Source organism: Phyllobates terribilis, unplaced genomic scaffold (assembly GCF_046119375.1).
Source record: "Phyllobates terribilis strain yellow unplaced genomic scaffold, ASM4611937v1 Scaffold_4__5_contigs__length_816908805, whole genome shotgun sequence".
NCBI lineage: Eukaryota > Metazoa > Chordata > Amphibia > Anura > Dendrobatidae > Phyllobates > Phyllobates terribilis.
The window spans coordinates 491,723,168-491,738,521 of record NW_027362764.1 but is presented as its reverse complement, the minus strand read 5'-3'; positions in this window follow the sequence as shown (position 1 = coordinate 491,738,521).

The window sequence follows — 15,354 nt, the reverse complement described above, 5'->3', positions numbered from 1 at the left end:
CTGGGACATTTACAGTTTGTAGCCGTGTGTCAGTGTACACCATTTTACTGCTCCAATGCTTGTTGGCAGAATACAGACAGTTTTTTTTTCACTTTTATTCACATTACTGTATTGTGGAAGCAGAGGAACTTTTTTCAATGATTAAGTGCACGTAATCTATATGACTTCTGTAATAATGCAGAAATTTTGCGTAGCGTACCAAATATTCCACTAATAATATTAAAGTCGGCCACCTGTGTTTTGTTGAACCAATTGACAGTTGGTCGCTGACAAATACCATACTACAACCCCTGGCCAAAATTATGGAATCACCGGGTTCAGAGGATGTTCATTCAGTTGTTTAATGTTGTTGAAAAAAAGCCGATCACAGACATGGCACAAAACTAAAGTCATTTCAAATGGCAACTTTAGGGCTTTAAGAAACCTTAAAAGAATTCAAGATTAAAAATGTGGTACTCAGTAAGGGTAATTTTTTTCAGACCAAGCAGAGGGAAAAAATTATGGTATCACTCAATTGTGAGGAAAAAATTATGGAATCATGAAAAACAAACACACAAAAGAACACTCCAATACATCACTAGTATTTTGTTGCACCACCTCTGGCTTTAATAACAGCTTGCAGTCTCTGAGGCATGGACTTACTGAGTGACAAACAATACTCTTCATCAATCTGGCTCCAACTTTCTCTGATTGCTGTTGTCAGATCAGCTTTGCAGGTTGGAGCCTTGTCATGGACCATTTTCTTCAACTTCCACCAAAGATTTTCAATTGGATTGAGATCCGGACTATTTGCAGGCCATGACATTGACCTTATGTGTCTTCTTTCAAGGATTGTTTTTGCTCTATGGCAGGATGCATTATCATCTTTAAAAATGATGTCATCATCCCCAAACATCCTTTCAATTGATGGGATAAGAAAACTGTTCAAAATATCAATGTAAACTTGGGCATTTATTGAAGATGTAATGACAGCCATCTCCCCAGTGCCTTTACCTGACATGCAGCCCCATATCATCAATGACTGTGGAAATTTGCATGTTCTCTTCATGCAGTCATCTTTATAAATCTCATTGGAACGGCACCAAACAAAAGTTCCAGCATAATCACTTTGCCCAATGCAGATTCGCGATTCATCACTGAATATGACTTTCATCCAGTCATCCACAGTCCACGATTGCTTTTCCTTAGCCCACTGTAATCTTGTTTTTTTCTGTTTAGGTGTTAATGATGGCTTATGTTTAGCTTTTCTGTAAATGTAAATCCCATTTCCTTTAGGTGGTTTCTTACTGTTCGGTCACAGACATTGACTCCAGTTTCCTCCCATTCGTTCCTCATTTGTTTTGTTGGGCATTTCCTGTTTTGGAGACCTATTTCTTTAAGTTTCCGGTCTTGACACTTTGATGTCTTCCTTGGTCTATCAGTATGTTTGCCTTTAACAACCTGCCCATGTTGTTTGTATTTGGTCCAGATTTTAGACACAGCGGACTGTGAACAACCAACATCTTTTGCAACATTGCGTGATGATTTACCTTCTTTTAAGAGTTTGATAATCTTCCCCGTTGTTTCAATTGACATCTCTCGTGTTGTGATTCATGTCAGTCCACTTGGTGCAACAGCTCTCCAAGGTGTGATCACTCCTTTTTAGATGCAGACTAACGAGCAGATCTAATTTGATGCAGGTGTTAGTTTTGAAAATTAAAATTTACAGGGTGATTCCATAATTTTTTCCTCAGAATTGAGTGATTCCATAATTTTTCCCCTCTGCTTGGTCTGAAAAAAATTACCCTTACTGAGTACCACATTTTTAATCTTGATTTCTTTTAGTGTTTCTTAAAGCCCTAAAGTTGTTATTTGAAATAACTTTAGTTTTGTGCCATGTCTGTGATCTGCTTTTTTTCAACAACATTAAACAACTGAATGAACATCCTCCGAGCCCGGTGCTTCCATAATTTTTGCCAGGGGTTGTATTAGGCGACTGCCTGAAACCGTGGCCATCCCATATGACTGCCCTAATAATCCAGCAATGTTTGTGAGCGTGTCAAATATTACACTCCATTTAAAGTATTGCAGTTGTGGGTTCAAACCTATTCACAGTTGTGAACAATGTTGTCAGAGTATTACGCCACTTTTACGGACTGACCAAAAAAACATACAAAAAACAAGCTAAAATGGAAAAAATGTTAAACCTTCTTTCCAGGGTAATGTCTTGTATATAAGGCCAAAGAATTAAAAAAATAAAAATTATGAACTGTGGAAGACATTGATGAGACCAGAATGAACACTCATCTGTAGCTGGTGATGAAACCACTTAGCACTACCTGTCCCTATAGTAAATGCATCTAACAGCGTTAGCGATAGGGAATATAATAGATTTAAAAAATAATTTGGGCAGCACGCAAGTATAAGGAAATAATACCTGGCTGGATTGGTGTAATACGCAATCCATACTGTAATATCTCACTCGCAAAAGAATTTCAGATAAGACAGTTAATATTCTAGAATATAGAATCTATTTGAATTGCCCTTCCCATTATTGAGTGTGTCTTCTATACTGTTAATGCATATGCAGAAATTTCAAGGGCTGCCAAAAATTAGGACGCAATAAATAAAAACACAGTAGGATCGAGCTTTAGTATATAAACCAGCCTCACCAATGTAACCTCTATGTAATCATTGTTCAGCTCCTGCACCTCCTCCTCTTGTTCGTTCTCAATCTCCGAAATGACCATCAGTCAGAAGCTGGAAGCACTGCCTTGGCCAAGCGGAAACAGGCTGTGCTGAAGATAATATGCTTAATCCTTAGGTGACAAACCACCCACCGCTGCAGAGTTCTTGAAAGCTGTAACACAGAAGCCTGATCTGTGGCTCTCACCACTGAACATACAGCCAGGCATGGCCGTGTGTGACAATGGCCGGTACCTGGTGGCGGAGAAATGACATCCGGAGTAGATACGGTTTCCATCTATGCCAGTCCTTTCACTGAGAAAAAAAATATGGCTGTGGTGATATACAACTCTCACCGAGAAGCAGTGTCAGACTGAAGAACATTGGGCCTGCCAGAGGATTTGATTCTGAGGGCCCACCTTTCTTTCATGATGGAGAAGCCAGGGCCCACCTGAGAAGCAGCTCTGGCTAAGAAAAGTCTGTGTGAAGGTTCCTGGACACTCTATTGCTGTTTTTTACTGAGGGGAGAAACCCACGCAAACACGGGGAGAACATACAAAATCCTTGCAGATGTTGTCCTTGCTGGGATTTGAACCCAGGACCCCAGCGCTGCAAGGCTTCAGTACTAACCACTGGGCCACTGTGCTGCCCTCTGATATCCCTCTGATATCTAACATGCTGGAGAAACTTGCACCTACTGCCACTCAGTATCTTCAGCTCCTTTGTGAGAAACTAATGTATTTGGGCAGCCACTCAGTCAACCTAATAAAATTCCTGAGAAGGAAATTGGGGATAGCTTCGCTTTTGGTACTGGGCGCCTATACCAAACTACTGGAAATATTCCATGCTGGTTGAGGCAAGCTGATTCCCACAGAAAAGTACCAGCTGCAAACTAGGGAGATAGTGGCCTCTATCATCATCACCACAACCTGCAAAGTTTGCGCTATAAACTCTCCTGAAGGAGAAGCCATGGCCCACCGGAGGAGTCTCCGGTTCTCTGGTGAGCCCATCCAACTCTACTGAGAAGCAGCCCTGGCTAAGAAAAGTCTGTGGGAAGGTTCCTGGCCAGTGGATGGCTGTGTTTTTTTTTGTTTGTTTGTTTTTTATAACTGTCAAGAAGGAAAGAATTGTGTGGTGTTAGGGAAGCGCTAGAACAACTAGACAGGGAATTAAGGTTATAAAACACAAACCTTTTATTGTTTAATACGCTCTCTAACGCCACGACGCGTTTCGATAGCAGAAACTATCTTCCTCAGGTAGATATTTTTTTTACTGTGAACTGGATCCAGAAATCTAGATTGCAATCTATAAGATCACTTCTCTGGCTCCCCATTGGCCAGAGACTTCAGCTCAAAACCGTAACCGTAAAATTATGTGGGTGTTGCATTACTGTCACCCTGGTGATATGGTGGTGAAGGATGAGGAGAAAGAGGAGGTCGCCATAAAATAGAACAATTTCTGAAGTGTATACCCATGTCTGGGTGTGAAGGTGTGCATGGGAATAGACTCCCAAAAAAATAACCACTGGATTTGAGTTTATGTTTGATGCTATCATCAGGTGGTGTTGAGAAGTCTGGCCCAATCCAGCCTTTGTTCATTTTTATAAGAGTCAGCCTGTCAGTTATATCAGTTATAATGCCCCCGGCGGCACTAAAAACCATCTCTGACAAAACGCTAGCGGCCAGGACCTCCAAGGCGTAGAGAGACAGTTCATGCCTCGTGTCCAGCTTGGATACCCAACAGTTGTAAGGCATAGAGACCGAGAGGAATCATGGAGGACGCTTGTATGGTCGCCAAGGTAGTCCTTCAGCATCTTTCAACGCTTTTCCCTCCTTGTGAGAGTACCTCGTGTATCAGGGCCTGGGCACTGGGAGGGTCTGAGAAAACTGTCCCAGACCTTTGACATCGTTCTACTCCCTCTGCCGCATCTGGTTTGTGTCTCTCTCGCTTGTACTCCTTGTTTGTCCAATGAACTGTCTGACTGTGACCTCTGCCGCCAGCGCTGTCAGATGGGATTTTTTTTTTTTGTTATAATTCTTCAACAAGAGCCTGAACTTAATACCTCCAAAAATGAACTCCTTCATTTTCCTCCCTCTAATAACCTACCTATACCTGACTTTGCAATTTCCTTTAGATGATGCCACCATAACACTCGGCACACCTGCTGCCTTGGAGTAATATTTGACACACAACTTTCCTTTATTCAACATGGAAAATCACTAACTCGCTCATGTCACCTGCACCTTAAAAACATCTCCAGAATTAGACCTTATCTCACCTTTGATACTGCAAAAACTCTTAGGCTGTGTGCCCACGATGCGTTTTTGGTGCGTTTTTTTTTTTGCGGATTTGCAGCGCGGAAACGCTCCAGAAACGCATTGCATACCTTATCCCATGACTTCCTATAACATTCTGCAAGTTCTGTGCACATGGTCAGGATTTTTTCTGCACGGATTTTACTCGCAGGAAAAATCTGGACATGACCAATTATTGTGCGTTTCTGCATGCAGATTTGCCTATACAATGCATTGGAAAAATGCACGGCAAATACTCATACAAAAACGCATAAAAAACGCATGCGTTTTTCTGCCAAGGAGATGAAGAAATGCTCAGGAAAATTTCTGCTTCATTTCTGCATCGTGGGCACTAAGGCTGCGTGCCCACTATGCGCTTTTCAAGCATTTTTGCCGCGGAATTTCAGCAGCGAAAACGCTTGGTAATACGTGCCCCATGGTCCCCAATGATACTCCGCATGTGCTGTGCACATGCTGCGGAAATTTCCGCTGCGGATTATCATTGCGGAAAAATACACAGCATGTCCATTAATTTTGCAGACACGCAGCGTAATTGCCGCCATTGACTTGCATTGAATCGCATAATATCCGTATGATAACATGTGGATATCATGCAGTTCAATGTGCGGATGGTACCCAGGTCTGGAGAAGAGACTCTCCTCCAGACTCGGGTTCCATACAACCTGTTAAAAAAAAGAATTTATAATAAAAAATAAAGAATATACTTACCTTCCGATGGCCCCCGGTATCCTCAGCGATGCGTCCGGTCTCTTGTACCGCTGACGTCGGCGGTCGCGTGACCTGTCACATGACTAAATGATGTCATGGCAGGTCTTTTCACACCACCGTGAGCCATACAACAGACCGGACGTAGCGGAGAAAACATCGGGGGCCATCAAGGTAAGTATATTATCTTTTATTTTTTACCTATTATTGGTCACACTATATAAATCCATGCCGGTTGCATGGATTTATATAGTGTGACCAAGTTGTCAAGCACTTTTCCAAGTGATGCTAAAATCGCTTGGAAAAGCGCTTGATAACCCGCATGCAGAAATGCATGCAAAAACGCTTGACAAACGATTCTACCTGGTGGGAAAAACGCATGTAAAATCCGCATGCATTTTTCCTGCCAGGGAGAAGCGGGAAAAATATGCAGCATTTCTGCATTGTGGGCACTTAGCCTAAGCCCCCGTCACACTAAGCAAGATCGCTAGTGAGATCGCTGCTGAGTCACAAGTTTTGTGACGCAACAGCGACCTCAGTAGCGATCTCGCTACGTTTGACACTTAGCAGCGACCAGGCCCCTGCTGTGAGATCGCTGGTCATGTCAGAATGGTCTGGACCTTTCTTTGATCATTGAGGTCCCGCTGGGTAGCATGTATCGGTGTGTTTGGCACCTTACCAACGACCTTGTTGATGACTCAGACACAGAAACACATAGGCATGCATCGTTATACAGATCGTTACGGGTCGCCGTATCGTTGCTGCGTCGTTGGGAAGATCTGACTGTTTGACATCTCACCAGCGACCACATAGCGACGCAGCAACGATCCCTGACAGGTCGTATCGTTGTCGGGATCGCTGTAGCGTCGCTTAGCGACAGTTAGGCTTAAGGCCCCGTCACACTGTTATTCACTACTGTAACTCTCTTTTAATCGGTCTCCCTCTAAACAAACTGTCTCCTCTCCAATCCCTTCTGAATATAACAGCCAGGGTCGTATTTCTATCAAGCCGTTTCACCGACACCTCTACCCTGTGCCAGTCATTGCACTGGTTAGGTTAAACAATCACTACAGAATACAATACTAACTCATCTCTCTCACCCACCAAGCTCTCCACAGTTCTGCACTGCCCTATATCTCATCCCTCATTTCTGTGTATCACCCCCCCCCCCGTGCCCCGTTCTGCAACTGATCTAAGACTGACATCCTCCTTAATCAGAACCTCACACCTCAGTCTCCAAGAAAAGTCGGCCATGTGTGCCAGACTGCCAACAGCTAAGATTTCCCTGTTCTCACCAAGAGGATGACGGTCCATGTTCTCTTCCTACTCCGCCTCATCATTATCAGAGATGAGATGAGGCTGGGCTGAGTATCATCTCCCTGTATAGTTCCTTGCTCCGCCTGCAATGCCTTCTCTTTAATTGTGAGCAGCGAGCGTTTCAGTAAACAGAAGCAGGATGGTGACGTTAATTATAGCGTCATCGCCGCTCACCATCTTGGTGGAGTCCTCAAAGTTTTGGAGGACGGCACAGATGTCAGACATCCATGTCCACTCATCAGCTCTTATGTGCGGAGGCTGACCTTAATGCCGGCTGACGTGTTGAAGCTCATACTCAACAACTGCTCTCTACTGCTCAAAATCATTCCAAACATCTGCAACGTTGATTTCCAAAGCGTGATCACATCGCACACCAGTCGGTGAGCTGAAAGCTGCAAACGCTAGTGAAGCCCTGTCAGAGCTGCGGAAGCTGTAGCTGACTTTCTGAAATGGGCACATAAGGGGCGTACTTTCACAAGCCGTTCTGGCAGATCTGGGTAGGTTTTGAGAAACCACTAAGTTGAGCACATGGGCCAAGCATGGTGCGTGTGCAAGCTTGCCTAGCTTCAGAGCCGCCACCTGGTTCTCTGATACAGCTTTCAACAACTCTACAACGGTGTGTGGTTTGTCGCCTAAGCATACAGTCCTGCTTATTGTTATTGGCACACACGAAGTTTAAGTACATAATCTGGAATATCTCCTGAAAAAATGAATCAAGTGATGGAGATGGAGGCTGAAGAGGAGGAGGAGGTGGTGCAGGAGCTGTAAAATGTAGGGGCAACCCTGATTGACCCAGGGCCCGCAGATGCTTCAAGGGGTCTTCCCCATGCTGTTCCCATGTCTTTTCAGCACTGTATGGATGTGTCTGATGATGTCTCACACACCACATGGCCAGATAAGGTTGTAAAATGTTAAAATGACATTTACCGGTGAATGTATTTTTCACCGTTGAAAGCAATGCAAAAGTGCAAAAACGCATCAAAAACGCTATGTGTGAACATAGCCCAAAGTGTGGAGGAGCATTTTTGTTTTTGTATATTTATTTTGCCTTATATACAAGTCATTACCCTGGAAAAAAATGTTCCTTAATTTCCCAGGAAAATCCATTTTCATTTTGTTTTTTGTATGTTTTATTGGGAGTCCTTAAAAGTGGCGTAATACTCTGACAACATTGTTCACAGCAGTGACCTGGGAGTCAGAAATGCTTTCAGGTGTCTTCCCCATGCTGTTCCCATCGATTTGAGCAATTTTTAGGCCCTCTGTAGACCTCCGGGGGGAGCCGCCTGAAAAATGCTCGAGTTTCCCATAGACTTACATTGGGCTCGTTACTCGGACCGAGCACTCAAGTATTCCAATTTGCTCGACTCGAACAACGAGTTCCCGAGCATTTTAGTGCTCGCTAATTACTAGTCTACAATACTGAGCTGTATTTGGCTGTATCTTGCAGCAATACAATACTTTGATATAGAGTTCAGACTATATGCAAATATTTGGATAAAATAGGCACTAATAGTCTCTTGGTGCAGCACCATACTTACAAGCTTCACAGGATCCACCAGCCTCTCTATCCAAGGAGTTGAATAGGCTCAAGGAGTGTGTGTCACCAGGAAGACTAATACGTCTGAAAATATAAAATTGCTTAGATGGCACTTGCACAGTAAAATACATTTGATTGGAAATCAAGATAATTTATGTTCTATACTCAATATAATTATGGTACTCATCCAACTTTATGTCCGATTAAACAATGGCTTTTTCTGTGTAAGCATAGCAAGGAGCTATCTACTCTGCACACAATTCATCAATTGCCATTACAATACTCCGTATCAAACGCATTTCCGCTGCCTTACTTGTAGAAGGTATAGATTTGAAATATACAGAAACTGTATATAACTTGGGCAGTGGGGCAAATCTCACAGGACATGCAGAATTTTATATTAATAAAGAATAAGTTTTGTATCAATAAGAACATTTAAGCTGTGTTATAGATAGGAATAGGAACAACCATTTACACTGTATTATAGATATCTGTGGATATAGATTGATATTCACACGTCTGTCTTCTGTATCCATTTCTACTGGACAAAACCAGGTCCGCAGAACTTTTTTTTTATTCCCAAGATTTTGCTTCTGGGAGAGAACACTGTGCATCAATGAAGCACAAACAGACATTATAAGGTCCACAGATACAGAGCCGTAAGCAAAATTATACTCCTAGATCCGGATATATTCCTAGAACAGGATACTTTTAACTGGAAGAGTGGAAAATAATTGTGGTTATGCTGGAACTTGAAATATCATCTTTATAAATTAGCCAGAATGTAATGTTGCCAACATGAATCCTAGAAAATCTCCCCGAATTGAGCTATAGTTGATTTAAAGCAGTTGTCTGGGGAAAAAGAAATAATCCCCGGGGGCTTCGATCTGTAAAAAAAAATAATCTAAAGTAAGTGCACACCGTGTTTGTGCACCTAGACTACAGTATACAACTGAAGCTTTTCCTGACCCTTAGGCCGCATTCACACGTGTAGTATTTAATCAGTATTTCCCATCAGTAAGCCAAAACCAGGAGTGGAACAGTCAGAGGAAAAGTATAATAGAAACACATCACCACTTCTGTATTTATCACCCACTCCTGGTTTTAGCTTACAAATACTGTAAAATACTGACCAAATACTGAACGTGTGCATGTGACCTTATATTAAGGTCACCATAAGTGACCATTCACAAGTTGGCACCCAAAAGTGTGTTTTTTTTTGGCCTCTGTCTAACTAGTTTGCGACTTCTTACCGGTTATCTGTTTTGCAAAACGCAGCAGTCTCCGCTTTTCCAAACAGATTTCTACTGCAAAGAAACTTCCATCATGCAGAATTCATTTCCCTAATGTGAATAGATCCTGACACTGCATACCGTCTGAGCCTCTGCGCCAACAGTGGGCACAAACACACTGGACTGAGCCTATATTACTCGCCTACTGGCACTCACGTGGATCCCAGAGCAGGCTGCTCCATGGTCTGACACAGGAAGAGGAGACAAGATGCCTGTGACCTGTGATTGGCTGCAGCGGTCAGGTGACTTGAGCAGCACATTATCTGTTAGTTTTCTGATGATTTGCTGCTCAAGTCCTTTTTAGCACATTTTCCATTCATGTGGTGTTTGTCTGCAAATGGACCTCATACAAACAAATATCCTATGTGCTAGTGCACATGTATGGTTTAAAGCTCATGTGGTGGGTGAGGGGGAATCAGAATGCAGAACTCTCATCTGTCTTATATACAAAGATTAGTGCACATGGACCCAGTCAAGCTTGCAATTTGTAGATGTGATTGGAGCCATTTTTTTTTTCATCTGTCTAAACCATACATATCAAACTCTGGCCCGGGGGCCAAATCTGGCCCGCAGGGTGGTTTTATTTGGCCTGCGACACCAGCACCACCACCCCTATGTGGGGCCATTATTCTGTATGGAGGACTATGTGGGGCCATTATACTGTATGGAGGACTATGTGGGGCCATTATACTGTATGGAGGACTATGTGGGGCCCATAATCCTGTATGCAGGACTATGTGGGGCCCATTATTCTGTATGGAGGACTATGTGGAGTCCATTATTCTGTATGGAGGACTATGTGGAGTCCATTATTCTGTATGGAGGACTATGTGGGGCCATTATTCTGTATGGAGGACTATGTGGGGCCCATTATACTGTATGCAGGACTATGTGGGGCCCATTATTCTGCATGGAGGACTATGTGGGGCCATTATACTGTATGGAGGACTATGTGGGGCCCATTATTCTGTATGGAGGACTATGTGGGGCCATTATACTGTATAGAGGACTATGTGGGGCACATTATACTATAGATAGGACTATGTGGGGCCCATTAAACTGTATGGAGGACTATGTGGGGCCCATTATACTGTATAGAGGGCTATGTGGGGCCATTATTCTGTATGGAAGACTATGTGGGGCTCATTATACTGTATGGAGGGCTATATGGGGCCCATAATACTGTAGGGAGTACTATGTGGGGTCCATAATACTGTAGGGAGTACTATGTGGGGCCCATTATACTGTATGGAGCACTATGTGGGTCCCATTATACTGTATGGAGCACTATGTGGGGCCCATTATACTGTATGGAGCACTATGTGGGTTCCATTATACTGTATGGAGCACTATGTGGGGCCATTATTCTGTATGGAGGGCTATGTGGGGCCCATTATACTGTATGGAGGGCTATGTGGGGCCCATTATACTGTATGGAGGGCTATGTGGGGCCCATTATACTGTATGGAGGACTATGTGGGGCCCATAATCCTGTATGCAGGACTATGTGGGGCCCATTATTCTGTATGGAGGACTATGTGGAGTCCATTATTCTGTATGGAGGACTATGTGGAGTCCATTATTCTGTATGGAGGACTATGTGGGGCCATTATTCTGTATGGAGGACTATGTGGGGCCCATTATACTGTATGCAGGACTATGTGGGGCCCATTATTCTGCATGGAGGACTATGTGGGGCCATTATACTGTATGGAGGACTATGTGGGGCCCATTATTCTGTATGGAGGACTATGTGGGGCCATTATACTGTATAGAGGACTATGTGGGGCACATTATACTGTAGAGAGGACTATGTGGGGCCCATTATACTGTATGGAGGACTATGTGGGGCCCATTATACTGTATAGAGGGCTATGTGGGGCCATTATTCTGTATGGAAGACTATGTGGGGCTCATTATACTGTATGGAGGGCTATGTGGGGCCCATTATACTGTATGGAGGGCTATATGGGGCCCATAATACTGTAGGGAGTACTATGTGGGGTCCATAATACTGTAGGGAGTACTATGTGGGGCCCATTATACTGTATGGAACACTATGTGGGTCCCATTATACTGTATGGAGCACTATGTGGGGCCCATTATACTGTATGGAGCACTATGTGGGTTCCATTATACTGTATGGAGCACTATGTGGGGCCATTAATCTGTATGGAGGGCTATGTGGGGCCCATTATACTGTATGGAGCACTATGTGGGGCCATTATTCTGTATGGAGGGCTATGTGGGGCCCATTATACTGTATGGAGGGCTATGTGGGGCCCATTATACTGTATGGAGGGCTATGTGGGGCCCATTATACTGTATGGAGGACTATGTGGGGCCCATAATCCTGTATGCAGGACTATGTGGGGCCCATTATTCTGTATGGAGGACTATGTGGAGTCCATTATTCTGTATGGAGGACTATGTGGAGTCCATTATTCTGTATGGAGGACTATGTGGGGCCATTATTCTGTATGGAGGACTATGTGGGGCCCATTATACTGTATGCAGGACTATGTGGGGCCCATTATTCTGCATGGAGGACTATGTGGGGCCATTATACTGTATGGAGGACTATGTGGGGCCCATTATTCTGTATGGAGGACTATGTGGGGCCATTATACTGTATAGAGGACTATGTGGGGCACATTATACTGTAGAGAGGACTATGTGGGGCCCATTATACTGTATGGAGGACTATGTGGGGCCCATTATACTGTATAGAGGGCTATGTGGGGCCATTATTCTGTATGGAAGACTATGTGGGGCTCATTATACTGTATGGAGGGCTATGTGGGGCCCATTATACTGTATGGAGGGCTATATGGGGCCCATAATACTGTAGGGAGTACTATGTGGGGTCCATAATACTGTAGGGAGTACTATGTGGGGCCCATTATACTGTATGGAACACTATGTGGGTCCCATTATACTGTATGGAGCACTATGTGGGGCCCATTATACTGTATGGAGCACTATGTGGTTCCATTATACTGTATGGAGCACTATGTGGGGCCATTATTCTGTATGGAGGGCTATGTGGGGCCCATTATACTGTATGGAGGGCTATGTGGGGCCCATTATACTGTATGGAGGGCTATGTGGGGCCCATTATACTGTATGGAGGACTATGTGGGGCCCATAATCCTGTATGCAGGACTATGTGGGGCCCATTATTCTGTATGGAGGACTATGTGGAGTCCATTATTCTGTATGGAGGACTATGTGGAGTCCATTATTCTGTATGGAGGACTATGTGGGGCCATTATTCTGTATGGAGGACTATGTGGGGCCCATTATACTGTATGCAGGACTATGTGGGGCCCATTATTCTGCGTGGAGGACTATGTGGGGCCATTATACTGTATGGAGGACTATGTGGGGCCCATTATTCTGTATGGAGGACTATGTGGGCCATTATACTGTATAGAGGACTATGTGGGGCACATTACACTGTATAGAGGACTATGTGGGGCCCATTATACTGTATGGAGGACTATGTGGGGCCCATTATACTGTATAGAGGGCTATGTGGGGCCATTATTCCGTATGGAAGACTATGTGGGGCTCATTATACTGTATGGAGGGCTATGTGGGGCCCATTATACTGTATGGAGGGCTATATGGGGCCCATAATACTGTAGGGAGTACTATGTGGGGTCCATAATACTGTAGGGAGTACTATGTGGGGCCCATTATACTGTATGGAACACTATGTGGGTCCCATTATACTGTATGTGGGGCCCATTATACTGTATGGAGCACTATGTGGGTTCCATTATACTGTATGGAGCACTATGTGGGGCCATTATTCTGTATGGAGGGCTATGTGGGGCCCATTATACTGTATGGAGGGCTATGTGGGGCCCATTATACTGTATGGAGGGCTATGTGGGGCCCATTATACTGTATGGAGGACTATGTGGGGCCCATAATCCTGTATGCAGGACTATGTGGGGCCCATTATTCTGTATGGAGGACTATGTGGAGTCCATTATTCTGTATGGAGGACTATGTGGAGTCCATTATTCTGTATGGAGGACTATGTGGGGCCATTATTCTGTATGGAGGACTATGTGGGGCCCATTATACTGTATGCAGGACTATGTGGGGCCCATTATTCTGCGTGGAGGACTATGTGGGGCCATTATACTGTATGGAGGACTATGTGGGGCCCATTATTCTGTATGGAGGACTATGTGGGCCATTATACTGTATAGAGGACTATGTGGGGCACATTACACTGTATAGAGGACTATGTGGGGCCCATTATACTGTATGGAGGACTATGTGGGGCCCATTATACTGTATAGAGGGCTATGTGGGGCCATTATTCCGTATGGAAGACTATGTGGGGCTCATTATACTGTATGGAGGGCTATGTGGGGCCCATTATACTGTATGGAGGGCTATATGGGGCCCATAATACTGTAGGGAGTACTACGTGGGGTCCATAATACTGTAGGGAGTACTATGTGGGGCCCATTATACTGTATGGAGCACTATGTGGGTCCCATTATACTGTATGGAGCACTACGCGGGGCCCATTACACCGTACGGAGCACTACGTGGGTCCCATTATTCTGTATGGAGGGCTATGTGGGGCCATTATTCTGTATGGAGGGCTATGTGGGGCCCATTATACTGTATGGAGGGCTATGTGGGGCCCATTATACTGTATGGAGGGCTATGTGGGGCCCATTATACTGTATGGAGGACTATGTGGGGCCCATAATCCTGTATGCAGGACTATGTGGGGCCCATTATTCTGTATGGAGGACTATGTGGAGTCCATTATTCTGTATGGAGGACTATGTGGAGTCCATTATTCTGTATGGAGGACTATGTGGGGCCATTATTCTGTATGGAGGACTATGTGGGGCCCATTATACTGTATGCAGGACTATGTGGGGCCCATTATTCTGCATGGAGGACTATGTGGGGCCATTATACTGTATGGAGGACTATGTGGGGCCCATTATTCTGTATGGAGGACTATGTGGGGCCATTATACTGTATAGAGGACTATGTGGGGCACATTATACTGTATAGAGGACTATGTGGGGCCCATTATACTGTATGGAGGACTATGTGGGGCCCATTATACTGTATAGAGGGCTATGTGGGGCCATTATTCCGTATGGAAGACTATGTGGGGCTCATTATACTGTATGGAGGGCTATGTGGGGCCCATTATACTGTATGGAGGGCTATATGGGGCCCATAATACTGTAGGGAGTACTATGTGGGGTCCATAATACTGTAGGGAGCACTATGTGGGTCCCATTATACTGTATGGAGCACTATGTGGGTCCCATTATACTGTATGGAGCACTATGTGGGGCCCATTATACTGTATGGAGCACTATGTGGGTCCCATTATACTGTATGGAGCACTATGTGGGGCCATTATTCTGTATGGAGGACTATGTGGGGCCCATTATACTGTATGGAGGGCTATGTGGGGCCCATTATACTGTATGGAGCGCTATGTGGGGCTCATTATACTGTATGTAGG